The following is a 15141-nucleotide window of genomic DNA, read 5'->3' as shown; positions in this document are numbered from 1 at the left end:
GTTCTATGATATTCTCAGTCTCTATGGGAATGTTGGAGGAAGTATATGTCATAAGGATTTTCAAAGATTTTAGATCTCCATCACTTTCTGAGTCACGACATTTTGATTTTGACTCTTTAGTATCATCCCAAGTGGCTGTCATCGCCTTTCCTTTGGTTTTTTCTATTAGGACATTCAGTGGACATGTGTCCAAACTTTCGACAAGTGTAGCACTGTGGTTCTTTGGACTTTTTACTAGATTTACCTGTATAGTGCTGTTGTCCAACTGCTTTCCTTTAAATGGTCGGCCACGGTTTTTATGGAAGAATTTTCTTAACTGTTGAGCCAACAGGGCCACTTCTTCATCTTTATTTTCTCTTTCACTTTCATCCTCATCATTAGTATTTGTAACGTCTCGAAAAAATCTGTACAAAGACCAAGTACAAACTCGGGAAGAATAGCCCAAGGACCGCATCCGGTTGTAGGATTTAGATAGGATTTAGTTAAGTGCTAAATAATCAGTGGATTAATCTTGGGCCACCATTTTCACATATGGGAAGGCTTAGAATAAGGAATACCACTGGCTCAATGTCATCTTAAGACCTAGGAGAAATCTCAAGGGCCTGTCACTCTTGGGAGTACATTGAATCTCTCTAACAGACCTAGACCACACGTCGGGAGTCCGATGACCTTGGAATTATAGGACGAGTCCGTCCTGCTGGGCTTGACAACTATCACGGGACCAAGCCCAGATAGTGTCTAGAAACAGCCAACTTGAGACATGAGTTAAGTGCATGGGAAACGCAAATACCATAAGAAAATGAATTGAAACTTAAGTGAATTAGGTCGTTCGCTCTAATATATAGTTGAGGATTTCTGACCGTTGGTTCGTGACCAAACTTCACACATGGAAAAAGGAAATTTCCCTGTACACATCCGTATAACCATGGCCCCGATTAGACACGTATGACCATTGATCTGACACAAACTCTCCACGGTCGATCAGCTTATCCGATCATACCGAAATCATGTCCTGGTGTGGATCCATTGTCAGGAAGTGCACCCTATGATGTAGATGAGCCGTGGGCCTCCCTAAGAGCCCTATTTCTTAGAAACGGCCACCCACGGGGTATAAACATAGTATGAGGGGCCCTGGGGTCATTTGCACCCCATATGGGGTTATAAATAGCTCTCAATTCACCCTCTCTCTCCCACATACGAATTTTGCAAACCCTAAAGGGAGAGAGAAGAGAAAAGAGAGAATAGAGAAAGGAAAACTTGGGGAAATTCGCTGCAATTGTAGGAGATCATCCCTAACGCATCCACTGGCCTAATCTTTGCCGCGTTTCATGACTGAGACGCTTTTGGCTACAACTTAGGGTAAGAAATACCAACCCTAATAGTGATATAGATCTCCTAGATGGTTTTGTCCAACCTGGCTAACTCGTTTAATCATTTAGGTGCCTGACGTTTTGTTTTTGGAAACGTAGTCTTAAGACCGAGTTCGAATCGAGCATACTACCAGAAGGTGCAGACTATAAATGCTTGGGTTACAGTTTATTAATGCTTTCATTATAGCTAATGGTTTATGTTTGATGTGATTGCTACCGTATTATCTCAAACATGTCGACTTCTATATGTAATACACCTATGAACTGTAATAAGTAAATGACGCAACTTATGTGTTTGATTAAATGTCTAAATGATTAGGGCTTTCCATGACAATTAATCTAGGAATCATTGTTGCTATATGCACATGTACTTCTCTATGTAATGATTTTTATAATGTAAGTTGTAGCTAACGTAGCTTATGTGTTTGGTAAATTGTCTAAATGAGAAGTTGTTAACGATTTGAGCTTGTTATGATTATTAAATCATGATTCTTTATTGTCTTATGTATATGTATATTTTCCTTTGTGTAATCAATTAAAAAAATGTAAGTTGTAGTTAACATGGTTTATGTGTTTGATGAAATACCAAATGAGAAATCCACTTGGATTGTTTGTTGAATATTGGGATAAATATTACACCTGGTTGTTAGCAGCACTTCGATAGGATTAGGGCCACTATCGTAGTCCAGGCAATCGGTAAATGTCTATGTTTGGGTGGCCAAATTAGTCTAGCCACCTTGGGTAAACTCAATGAATATGAGTCGTACGATGACTGCCGTCAGTGGCTAGGCCACGAGGGGCGCTTATGCGCTCCATGTCGATTAAGTCAATGTACGCTCGTACCAATTGAGCTTGCCTAACAAACCGGCTGACCTACTGTGTGTTTACCACGTATGGACGTAACTATTTGAATCTAAGGTACCCCTAACGAATGTAAAGATCCACCTTTAACCACAGTACCAAGATCCACAAGAGTCGTGAGCTGGGCATGGTGGTATGGGACACCGTGGTCATGCTGTCGGCCTATGCTGGGGTGACGAGCCTCCCTGTACTGACTGCGAGTACCATTACTTGCAACTTGCCTATCGTATGTGTTTATCTGGGAGTGACGAACCTAAACGGATCCAAAACACAAGGATAGAACCGCCGCGGTTGTTCGATGCTTAAGGTTCGATTTGGGTCAATATTAAAAAGGGGAGGTACCCTAGCTTCCTAAACTTACTGGATGAATGAAAAAAATTAATCACTTGTTTAACATGACCATGCATCGCATCGCATTAGTTAGAATGTGGTGAAAAGGTGTTGGAGTCACACCTTTGAGGAATTGTTGTCATATGTGAAACAGGCGGTTGGAGTCGCGTGTTGTGGGAGTATTGATGGGTGAGGGCATGTATCACATTACTTACACTCCATTCCTGCACTAAAAAGAATAGTTAGGAAATGATTGTTATGACTGCCTTATCATTACTGCTTTGATTAACTTGATAAAATGTGTAACTCTTGCCTTATAAAACTACTGAGTTGATTACTCACTCCCACTCTGGGACGATGTTTTAAAACATCAACCAGACGCTGCTGTTGATGCAGGTATGAATGATGTCTATGCATTGGAGCAGGACTTCTTGGATGAGGAGGAATTCTCCTATTTCTAGTTCTCGAGCGGGCTAATGTAGGTCGTGTGCCATTTTGCAGGAGACGTTGGGGCATCTGGGCATAGTTGAATACATTTACGTTACCACCTTTTATTCATTTTTGAACGTATACATGTATATATCGAACCTGGTCGCAGACCCATACTCTGCATGGAACTTTGTGAAACATGTGAAATAATGTTTTGGATTTATGCATTTACTTAATTACATAAATTCTGGAGTATGATACACTATTTAGTATAATTCTATTCATGCTTAATTAATCAACATGGAAGAAATTAGAAAATTAACTTCCATAGGAAATAAGTGGTGTTTGGAATCTTGGGAGTCGAGCTTTGCTCGACCCTCAAAATTTAGGGCATTACAAGTTGGTATCAGAGCATGAATTGGATTAAACTGGACCTGGGGTAATAGTTTAACATGACGCACTCTGACACACTCTAAGTTAGGAAGGGGGCGATGGAACTTAGAGATGACATTAGGATCTCAAAGTTTCTCCGACAGGCGAGACCAAACACTATAGTCTAGTCGAAGGTTTATAACTGGGGGACTCAGATAATGTGTGACCTAAGTCACCTCTGACCAAAGAGAACGAATCAAGTCGACTTGAGGTCAACTTGATCATAGTATAGTGCGACTTGGCATAAATAGCTAATAAGGCCAAGACGGCCCAAACGTTGAACTTTGTAGTTCAAACTGAGTACAAATCCATGCCAAATAAATCCTTAGTAAGGAAAGAGGATCCAGGAGACATGACGAAACGCCCCTCGTACTGCGACAAGTCGACCTGACTCATCAGGGATCCAAACCAGGGTGTTTGGTGGGGCCCAGGGGGTTCCACAGGCCACAAACAAAGGGTCCAAGGGGGTGGCTACCGCCAGATGGTGGGGGCACCGCCAGAACATCCAGACGGGCACGACGGTACCACTCGATTGGCAACACGCCACCGGGGACATCCAAGGGAGCGCAACAACCCCGCCAGATCGGCGGCGCACTGTCGTTCTTTCCAGTTAGGCACAGTGGTGCCGCCAGATCGGCGACACGATCATGTCGGCCCCTCCCACATGTGGGGGTCCACTTATACGACCCCATATCCCCTCTTTTCTTCATTTCACCTCTTTTCAAACCCTCATACCCTTCCTAAACCTCCCCAAACCCTATTTCCACCCTCAAAATCCTCTTTCTCAAACTTTTAAATCTCATCTCTTCATTGTATTCCCTATTCACTACAGCCCTCCACCTCAATCTCTCCAAATCATCCTTTGCATTTCTCCCTTCTTGCTCATTTGATCACAAATCAAACACCTAGGACTCCTTAAACACTCATTCTCTCAAAATCCCTCCTTTTCATACTCCTTCCCACTTCCATTGCCCTTTTTGAGATAGTGGCCGCCATTTTCTCCATCTCTATGCTTCTTTCCCTTATGAGAAAGAAATGAGCGGCCCCAAACGAGGCCGGGCCAAGTCGTCTGAGTCGATCCAAGAAGAAGACAAGTGATAAGGCAAGTTCGAGTGCCGAACGGAGGTCAGAGTAGGAACTCGACCCCCAAATCCTGATAGAGAGGTCTTTACTGACGAGCATCAAGCTCGGTAGGTTCCACCAATGCAAAATTGTCTTTGAAGCTCATGTGGATGAGAAACTGTTTGGAATGTATCCAATGATTGACCACCTTCTGGAGAATGGATGGGGTCCTGTGTTTGAAGGAAAGTCACACGATAGTGAGGGCTTTGTGCGGGCCTTTTATGCACACATTAAGGACCCGACCCTTGATCCTCTCTAGTTTACCATTCCTTTGGGAAGAACAGAGACCAGGGTTGATGTGGACATTATAGCCCGCATCATGGGAGTAGAGTGCAGTGTTGTTCATGCCAGCGAGACTAATCTCACCAAAAGGTGGGAGAGAGATCGTCGCACACTCTTCCTATGCGGCCAACACTTTGCTTGGAGGTGAGAGAATAACCTCAAAACGTTGCACGTGACCGATGATTATCACCTGCTCCACCAAATATGCACGTACAACATGTATCCCAGATTGAGCAATCGCACGGAGTGCACGAGATTCATGGTAGACTTCCTGTACCAAGTAGGATAGGGAGATAAGGTGTGCCTGCCCACTCTTGTCTTGACCTAGATTGTGAAGGCAGTGCAATCTACGGGGGGGGGGGGGGGGGACACCACCCACCCATTCGGTAGACTGGTTTGCAAGATTGCCCATAATTTTAGGTTCAGGCTTTGCATGGATAACCTTACTCATATCCATTATATCAACGAGAGGACCCTTAATATCATGAACATGGGTCCTAGACAATGTCAGGCCCTACTTGAGGAATTCAGGGATGAGATAGAGGAAAGACAAAAAAGAGGAAGAAAGTGAGGAAGAAGAACAAGAAGAAGAAGTGGAGGCTCAGGACTCCGACTGGGAGCCTCTCACTGCTCATGACGACCGCTAGGATCAGGTAGCCCACGACGCCCGCTTGGTGAAGATCGAGGAAAACTAGGAATATCTAAAGAAGAAATTTAAGAGGATGTCCCACACTTTGAAGTCCCTCCTTTGCTACATGCAAGATAAGGGATCACCTCCACCTTTTCCATAATTTGTAAGACCCGACCCGAGTTCGCATGTGTACATGTGTATGTGAGTATGTATCCCGTTCATCTTGGTCTCACGGTCCTACCATTCGAATCATAGTGACCTGCGGCCTTCGGGTAGTGTTTGCAGTCATCCTTGAGTTTGGTCACGTTAACCTGACCTGGATCGACTCGAAACTAGTGTCGTAGCGGCCGCATCGTCATTGCTGTTCTAACACCAAGTCTCATGCACTAATCCGATGGATAGATCAAAAGATGTACCAATTGTAATTCTTGACCCTTGATTTAATAGGGGACCCACTTTCATGGGGTGTGCACATATCCATAGGAAGCAAGGCCCACCCTAGGTGTAATCATTCCCTATGTGCCTAGTCTAGCTAGCCTACACCTTTTCTAGCTATTTATGATAACTAGAGCCTCCCTAAGCAACTAGCCTAGCTAGCCATCATGTAGCCTTTATAACCAAGACCATCATTAGCTTCCTTCCCTAAGATAGGCACCATTACTTGCCCTTACCAAGGCCTCCCTTCCTAAGCAAACCCATCATTGCTATGGCTACAACCTTCCTTCTCTCCTCTCTCTTCCTTATTTCTTCTCGTTCATTGCTAGAGGGGTTGGGACGTCCAACCCTCCCTCCTTTTTTTCCAGCCCCCTTCTTCCTTAATCCCCCACCATCTAACCTTTGAAACCCCATCCCCACCATTGATCCATTTCCCTTGGTGCTAAAGAATCTTATTGTGGAAGTTTAGTGATCATCTTTGAGGTGGGTGCTTCTCTAGGATATAAATCTGATTTCTATAGTGTAGATCATTTTTTTCTTCATGAGGAAACTATAGGACCCACCAATCAATGGTGGAGTTCCCACACATTCCCATAGGTGTGGCCAAATGGCTTACCTTATGCATGCATGTCCCATGCATGGGGTCTTCCTCTATGGACCCCCATCAATGTGGTTTTCTTTGATTTTATAGCATGATGGGTCATCTAAACCCTATATTCAAGGTGAGAATGGTATCTCAACCATCCATTTTGATCATAGGCCATGCATGTGTCAGATCCATGTTGTAATAGTAATCAATGTATGATGTATGGTGTGATTGATCTTAGGAGCGCTCAATTGTGGTGGAGCCCTTTTCCCTATGGCCGGATCATCTTCCTCTATCTTCTTTCTTTTATTTTTTTAATGTTAGCATTTTGATCATATATATGTGGCCCACTTTGTGGACCAACAAAAATCCAGACCATCCATAGAGGTTGAACGTCCATGGTGGTCCATCCTTAGACATGTGGACCCAAATCGACCTAAATGGGGCACATGCAAGGGGTTTTTGGTGATGGTGAAGGTCTGGATATTTGTGGGGCCTATTAGGGTGGTCCACAACATGATTTTTGGAGGTTAAATCCTTTCTTAAATGATGTCTATATTTAATTTCTTTTAAGTACATGTTGTTGTCCAAATCTATCTGAACATATTTTGGGCCGACTTGAGGCTAGAATTTGGAGCTTTTAGTGGGAAAGTTTATATCAAATAAAATATTATTTTTGAATATATTTATCCCACCTATAATAATGCCAAATTTTATCCCCAACTGACCTCATTTGGGTCCCCAAAAGGGTGGGCATTGAGTTTTCTGCTGAAATTCCAGCAAGGTTGTAATTTAGAAATTCAAAATTTTAAAATAGTTCCTGATCAGATGGGCCACTTTGGTGGACCCCATATTGTTCTAAATATATGAGGGAAGGTTTAAATTTAATTTTCCTAATTTTTGGACATCCAGAGCCCACCCCATTGGGTGCTCAATCATGGTCTATCCAGAATTCTACACATAGCAGAATTTCTAGACAGATTGTATTCATAAATTTAATTAAAATACTTTTACTTATCCAAAAATCACAAAATTTTTATATGTGTGTTCTACCCATTTTAGGACCCACCTACCAATTTTTGGGGCCAAAGGACCCCTGTGCACACCGTGGCAAGGGCTGGACCGACCCACCATGTTGGGATGTCCAGGTCAGATAGACTTTTGGACAGACTATTTTCTTTAAATTAATTAAAATACTCCTAGTTATCTAAAAAATACAAATTTTTTTGGAGATGTGGCCCACCCATGTAAGTACCATTCTATAGAGTTTCAGGGCCATCAGGACCCTTTATCATCTGTGGTGTGGCGTGGAGTGGCCCACTAGGCTGGGACGCCCGAGCTAGGGCGTCCAGCCTTGGCTGATTGTCCAGGCCACTTTATGGGCCCACCTTAATGTATTTTATATCCCACCGTTCATCTATATGGGATCCATAGGGGACTTGATCATCCTCCCCTTCAGTAACGTCCAATTGCGGCCCATTGGATGAGTTTTTAGGCCAAGTACCCAGGCCTATAGGACTGCCCACCATGGGATGCCCAGCCCATTGGGCTGCTGCTGGACGTCCAGTCCAGCAGCATGGATCATCTGATTTTTGTGTTCAATATACTCCCTTCATTTGGTGGACCCCCATGTGACATGTATGGGTCATTAGTAATTAAAATGAACATATAAATTAATTAATTTCTGAATTTTCAGCAATGCCAGGTTCTGGGTGGGCTGGAATTTCAGCAATAGGCCCAAAGTTGTTGCCCATAAACAAATGTTTTGGGGTAGCATGGTCCACCAAATTTAAAAATATTATTACACATATCTTGCCCTAATTTTATTAGATTTTGGGCTTAATTAGTGCATACTTAAGGCTCACTTCAATTGGAATTTTATTGGAATAATATTGATAGTTAATTGTTGGGTTTCCCAGGCCCAATGTCTTGAAACTTTCTTGATAGGCCCCAGATATTTAGGCCTATATTTAATACACTGTTGTGATGGGTTTTATGAGCCAAAATACTCAAGTAGTTGGGCACTTGCTTGCCCATTAAATTAAACCCATACTTGGGCCGAGATGTGAGGCCCAACTCACTTGTTTTAAACAGGGCTGCCCATTAGGCCCACCAGAATGAGTGGACTCATGATCTTTATGGTTGGGTCCAAACCTTGCTTGAGGGCCCACCATATTGCCTAAGTGTTGGGCTTGGTGTATAGCCCACTAGGCCATAGATTGGCTTTGGCCTTGGGCCTTGATTTGTATTTGGTTAGAGGCAGGCTACCTCTTGGGAACCAGCGGAGGTTGGATGTCCTCTTGAGTGGTCCTAAGGTAGGCTTATGAGTTCTTCTATGGATGGTTAAAGGCCCACCATAGGCCCTAGGCCATTTGTTTAAGGCTCAATGTGAATGTATGTGGAACCTACCTTAATGCATGTTCAGTTCAGGTCGTCTAAGCCTTGGATTGCCCGATCATGGAGGCACTATCTGCCTTGGGTTGCTACTGGATTCACAATCTAGTAGCAGACCCACTTGATCTTTTTCATGATGTATATACGCCCTCCATCTGGTGGGGCCCCCTGTGAATATTTTTGGCCTTCATGAGATCATTCCCACTTATTTGACTAAGGTATGGGCTTTAGTAGGCCCAGGAAGTTGAGTGGGCCGAACGTTTATCAAGGGGCCTTAAATGTACATTGTTATGGATGAAACTTTATTGGACGTGGGACCCACCATATTAAGAACTTGTGTACGTGTTGCATGCTTATATTTTATAATCCTTGGGCTTAATTAGTGCATTCTTTTGGGTCACCTTTAGTGATCATATGAGGACTCCATCTTAAGATTAGAATTTTAGGACATCCAGTGAGCCCAAAGTGGGCAGGGACATCCCAGCTTGGCCCGACCATACATCGGGCCGACTTCCACCATTTTGATGGACTTATGGGCTGAGATAAGGATTGTATTGGGCCCTTGGTTGCTTGCTTAAATTGCTAGTTATTGGACTGATGTAGTGGGGGCCCATTTCATCTAAACTTAAACTTATTTTGGACCATACATTGTGTACGCAGGATGCCCACCAAGTCCAACTTAATATATGGAATTCTATGGCCATTAGGAATTGGGCCTTGGGCCTTAATTCCCCTCTTAGGGCCCATGTTGTTGAATGTAACAATAGACCCTTTTTCTTATGGCCCATTATGAGGGATATGTGTATGTGACCACCTATTTTTATCTTGATTATGGGCCTTGGGCCTTCTATCCATATAGTTTGTGGTTGATATGCCTTTAGGGAATGGTGGTTAAACGTCCCCATTATAGGACCCCCTCTAGGCCCGTATTTAAGTGTGATTGGATGCCCATCTTAGACTCTTGTTAGGGCCATTTTTGCATTATTTAGTCCTGTAGCTTATATGCTTAGTCTCGTGGACTACACCAGGTAATTGGGCCTCTACTAGAGGTTGGATTCCTTATAGACATTATCTAAATACCTAGTCTTGGTCCCTTCTTAGGAGGAATGTACCGCATTATATATCACCGCATAACGCATCTAGACTTTATGGCCCATGTGCATCATTGTGTGCTTAAATGACACTCTATGTGTGTGGTTATGATTTTACTATTGTGCATTGCATGATACCTTCCCCGTGGGACATAGTATCCCCTCTTGAGCATGTCGGATGCTTAGAATTGATGCATGATTGATTGTGTGATTCATGCATCTGACATTACATAACATATGGACATTATTACCCTTGCTTCATCAGAGCTGTAGCCTTCATAGATACATTATGGATGGCCATGATTGGACATCGAAAATGTTACCTAAGCATATAGGGTGCATAGGATGTCCATGGGTGAAATTCTCAAAACTTCATGGTACCAAGGATCTGCTCCAACGCCATGACCAGGTAGAAACATTAGTGCAGGAGGGCCTTATACCTGTAGGCCGTGACTCCCACTGTCGTGTAGTCAGTTGGATTGGGGTGTAGCCTTACCCGCCTGAGAGAAAGAGGGAAATAACTAGGTTGAGTTTGACCAGATCGTGAATGGGTCCGCTACTGTCAGGCTTTTCTGGTGATTGGTTGCCCACAGGCAGGTAGTGAGGTCTCTTACGCTCGTTTGACTATGCGGGTCTGTAAAGCGGCAGTCATTCAGCAGTGTACTAGACCCCGGTGATTTCCTTATGATGGAAATGTACTTGATATGTGGATTGGATATAAGCACTGACATTACTTTGCATTGCATTTACATCAGTTGGATACGCCTCATATTGCATCGCCTTGGCGTGGCGCCCAGTACTCATTGCATTATAGTACTCATTGCATTGATATGGCTTCCTGCAGTATCATACTGACTTAGTATAGCTTCTTGCATTCATGATAGCCTTGGTAAGGCTAGTGGTATTGGTATTGATCATGACTCCCTTCTACATTCCTTATCTTCTTTTGAGCACCATTGTCACACACTTTCACCACCTTATAAGCTTTCTATAAGCTTATACACAATTGATGCATGCAGGAGATCCTAGGTCGGCATCGTCGTAGTGGAGCTTGGATAGGAGTTGAACCGAGGACCCAGTGTTGCAGATCTTTCCTCCTTTCTTCTGTTACCTTTGTATTTCCTTTTAGCCTTGTACTTGAAAATTTCAAATTTATAGTGGATTTTGCGATGTGTGCCTTTGTTATTTTTGAGATGTACTTGCTGTGATCTTAGGTATGCTCGTATTGGAAATGATTATACGGTTATTAAAATCCTCCTTGCGGGATCCCAAGATCGGAACCTGCCTCAGGAGCCGAGAATGGGGTACTAAGGAGGCTGTTGCGGCCAGAACCGGCTATCGGGTTCCTTGTGAGTCTGGTTACAGAGTCTGGAGCATGACATAATTGGAGGATTAGGAGTCTAGTTAGTAGTTACTTCTTTTTGTAATAGCCTTAGATAGGCTTAGTTCACATGTTAGGATTGTGAATGCTGAAATCTTTTGTTTTAGTCAGCCATCATGCATTCTCTGTCATAGTACATGTATTGTCAAAAATTTTGTTTAATGAAATGCATGGAGCTCTTTTTGTTTTAATAATGCATGAATGTTTCGAAAAGTTGATGATGTACGTACGATATCACTCAAATTTCATGAATATTATACCCTATGTTGTATATAGTGAATGCCTCTTAAAACTAGTTAGAACATGGCATGCCTCCCACCTGGTGGGTCGGTTGATAGAGCCTCTCTCCCAAATGATAGCCAATAGGGCCCTAATTTGGTTCCAGGTGGCGAGACAATGCCAGACTCACAACCGGCCACCGGCCCTATAGATGGGCCATGGCCAAGTGTGCCACCGGTTCTAGGTCAGAACCATGCTTCTTCGTCGATGCCACCCACACCGTAAGCAGCTCCTCCCCCAGATAGATTGGAGCAGATGATGCTCTTCATGCAACAACAACAACAAGTTCTAGCAACTATAACGGGGACCATCGCACAGAATATGAGTGTGGCCCCACTAATGCAACACATGCAAGCCACTGGGGCAATGGCTGCATGCGGACTTTTTGAGCGTTTCCAACGCCTCCGTCCTCCCACGTTCATGGGTACCCATAGACCTGAGGAGGCCGAATATTGGTTGCACCGAATATCTAAGATGATAAGGCCATTATACTGCTTCGAGGTAGAACAAGTCGAGCTTGTTACATACATGTTTGAGAAGGAGGCTAGCTTATGGTGGGACAGTGTCCTACGAATCATTCCTGCAAGGTTTGTGTGGACGTGGGATGGGTTCGAGACACGTTTCCATGAGAAATACTTCCCCCTCACCTATTGTAACGAAAAAGAGGGCGAATTCCTCCACCTCAAATAGGAGGGAATGATAATAGTGGAATATGAGAACCGCTTCACGGAGTTAGCAAGATATGCTCCCTTGATTTTGGTTATGTAATGACCTGAAAAATTTCGTGTCAAGACCCGAGTACTACCTCTATTTTTCTTAGAAGTTATTTGTGGGTTAATTAGCGCTAAACTCATTTGCTTGTGAAATTAGCATCAATTACTTTAAATTTGATCTGCATGACTCAAAACCTGTAGAATCATTAGCACTATGTTACTCTGAAATCTGGGATTCAACGCTAAATCCAGTTGCTCTTAGGAATTTTTAGAAACTTTGGATCGGACCTGGACCGCGCGTCGAAAGTCCGATAGCGATGATCTTAGACAGTTATGGTCACCATGTTGGACTTGACCATCAGCTCAAAAATCAAGTCCAGATGATTTCCTCGGTCGATTTGATTGAGTCCGGAGTAAAGAGTGTGAGAACGGTGGGAAATTAAATATGATTTTCTGAAATCAGAGTCGTGTCGCTTGCGCGATGATTTTAAGTAATCTGATTATTGGATTCTGACCTAATTTCACCCTCGGATCAAGGAAGATGGCCCGGGCATGTAATAATGTTTGTAGACCTGATCGAGTTTCAGTGACCGTTGAATTGAGTGTGGTCCGCCACGGCTGATCTGAACATCCAATCGGTACGAAAACTCAGCCTGACCTAGATCCGTGGTCAGTGAGCTTAAGTCCAACCGCACGTGGAGAAAGGACCACCAGAAGTGCTTCGTTGGATCGAGAGAGGCCTGATTTAGTTATAACATTAGTATACCTTGGCCCTGGGGCTATTTTCATCAATGTTAGGCCTATATATAGACCTTAAAACCCTCACTCTCTTTTCCATACGAATTTCCTAACCCTAGCTAAGAAAGAGAGAGGAAAAGAGAGAGAAAGTGAGAGAGAAGTTGGTGAATCATCTTAAGATTCTTTCTTGATACACTACATCCTTAAACCATCAGTTTAGAATCATTATTTCGGTGATTCTAAGTTCATCCTTGGGTAAGTTCATCTAACCCTAATCTGTTTTAAAGCTTAGAATATTCTATATGTTGTTGTAGCTCATTTCTATTCTTGCCTTAGGTTATCTAGTCGTCGTTGACGAAGACATATCGCCTGAATCAGTTCGGTGCGCTTTTTCTAGTTTAAGGTGCGGACTATATTCGTATAGGTTATGGTTTTCAAGGCTTTCAATATCGGATAATGGTTTATTCTTGTTGTGGGTGAAATTTCACATGCCAAATGCTATGTTTATTTTGCGTCCCTAATATGTATGTGTTATATTAAGATTTGTGTATTCTATGTATATGTAGGAAGTACCGTATACGTATAAAATATGAACATGTTTTTGCCATGATTATTTGTCGTGTACTTGTGCTAATTGTATGTGTGTCAATTCCTTGGCAAAAGGAATTGTCCAAATGCATGTATTTCAACATACGTTATGTATGTTGAACTATGTATTCTAAGTGTTTGTAGAAATGTCTGAATGGCTTACAGTGCAATATATTATCCTATTTGCGGGCGTTGAGAAGTGATTCTCAACTCTCCTATTGGTGTGTATGATTTCCTATATGCAAGTCACATTCTTTGTTGTTTAACTTCAAGTATTACGTATGTGTAAATCCATGTTAAGTTGATATTCTTCAAATGCTCATGTACTACATGATTTGAATTGTTGTTCCATTACTATTCTAAATTATTGACATGAATATCTATTGTAGTGGAATATGTTCGAGACTATGGAATAGTCCAGGAAATCGGTAATTGGCCTTGAGTTCGTGGCTGAGGTTGCTTTCGCCACGAAGGACGTGATTTGACGAACCCGAGTCGTATTAGAGTTATCGGCAGTGGTTTGGCCACACGGAGTGTTTGTGCACTCTATGTCATTCAACCCAACGTGCGCTCGTGCTAGTCAAGTCCGTCAAGTAACCCGATTGTCCGATGTATGTTAACCATGTATGGACGCTATTGCTTGAATATAGGGTACCAAACTTACCGATGAAATTCCGTTAACCGTTGTACCTTGATCCGCTAAGACTCATGAGCCGGACATGGTGGTATGAGACACCATGGTCGAGCTGTCAGCCTACACTGGGGTGACAAGCCTCCCCATAGTGAATAGTGAGTAACCAAACTCGTGAGTTGATTATGGTGGTATGGGACACTATATTCGTAATGTCGGCCTACATTGATTGGTGACGAGCTGTTTGTAGTGACCTCGAGCATACCTGGATACTGCAATAGGGCGACGAGTCTTAGAGTAGTAACGAAGGTATGATAGGCATGCATTGATTAGTAACGAGCCCTTTGCAGTGACCTAAAACCATATGATCGTATGAGATGATCTAGGACTGACGACCCTAGAATGGATCATTGTGTGGAAATTGATATGAGGAAGGTACCTTAGCTTCCCAATCCTGCTGTATGAAATGGACTAATAACAACTTGTAATCATGTTCATGCACTGCATTTGCATGTGCGTGGTAGTTGTTGGCACTGCGGGAGGATGCCATCTGTAATGTTAGATGAAGATGCAGAGGGAGTAAGACGAGGGCATGCATCATTCTACATACATCCTTGCACTAACAAGAGTAATTAGGACATGTTTGATTGTTCCCTTTATCATTACTGGTTGACTGAATTGATAATATGTTAACTTTTGCGATATTGTTCCACTGAGTTGATCACTCACTCCCACGTTCTAGGATGGTGTTTAAACACCAACCAGACTCTGTCTTAGATGCAGATGTTGATGCGACCCTTGAGGCAGAGCAGGAGTTCGAGGATGATGTGGCCGCATTTTCTTTTATG

This window comes from Magnolia sinica, chromosome 1 (assembly GCF_029962835.1).
Source record: "Magnolia sinica isolate HGM2019 chromosome 1, MsV1, whole genome shotgun sequence".
Classification (NCBI taxonomy): Eukaryota; Viridiplantae; Streptophyta; class Magnoliopsida; order Magnoliales; family Magnoliaceae; genus Magnolia; species Magnolia sinica.
This window is presented reverse-complemented; position numbering follows the sequence as displayed.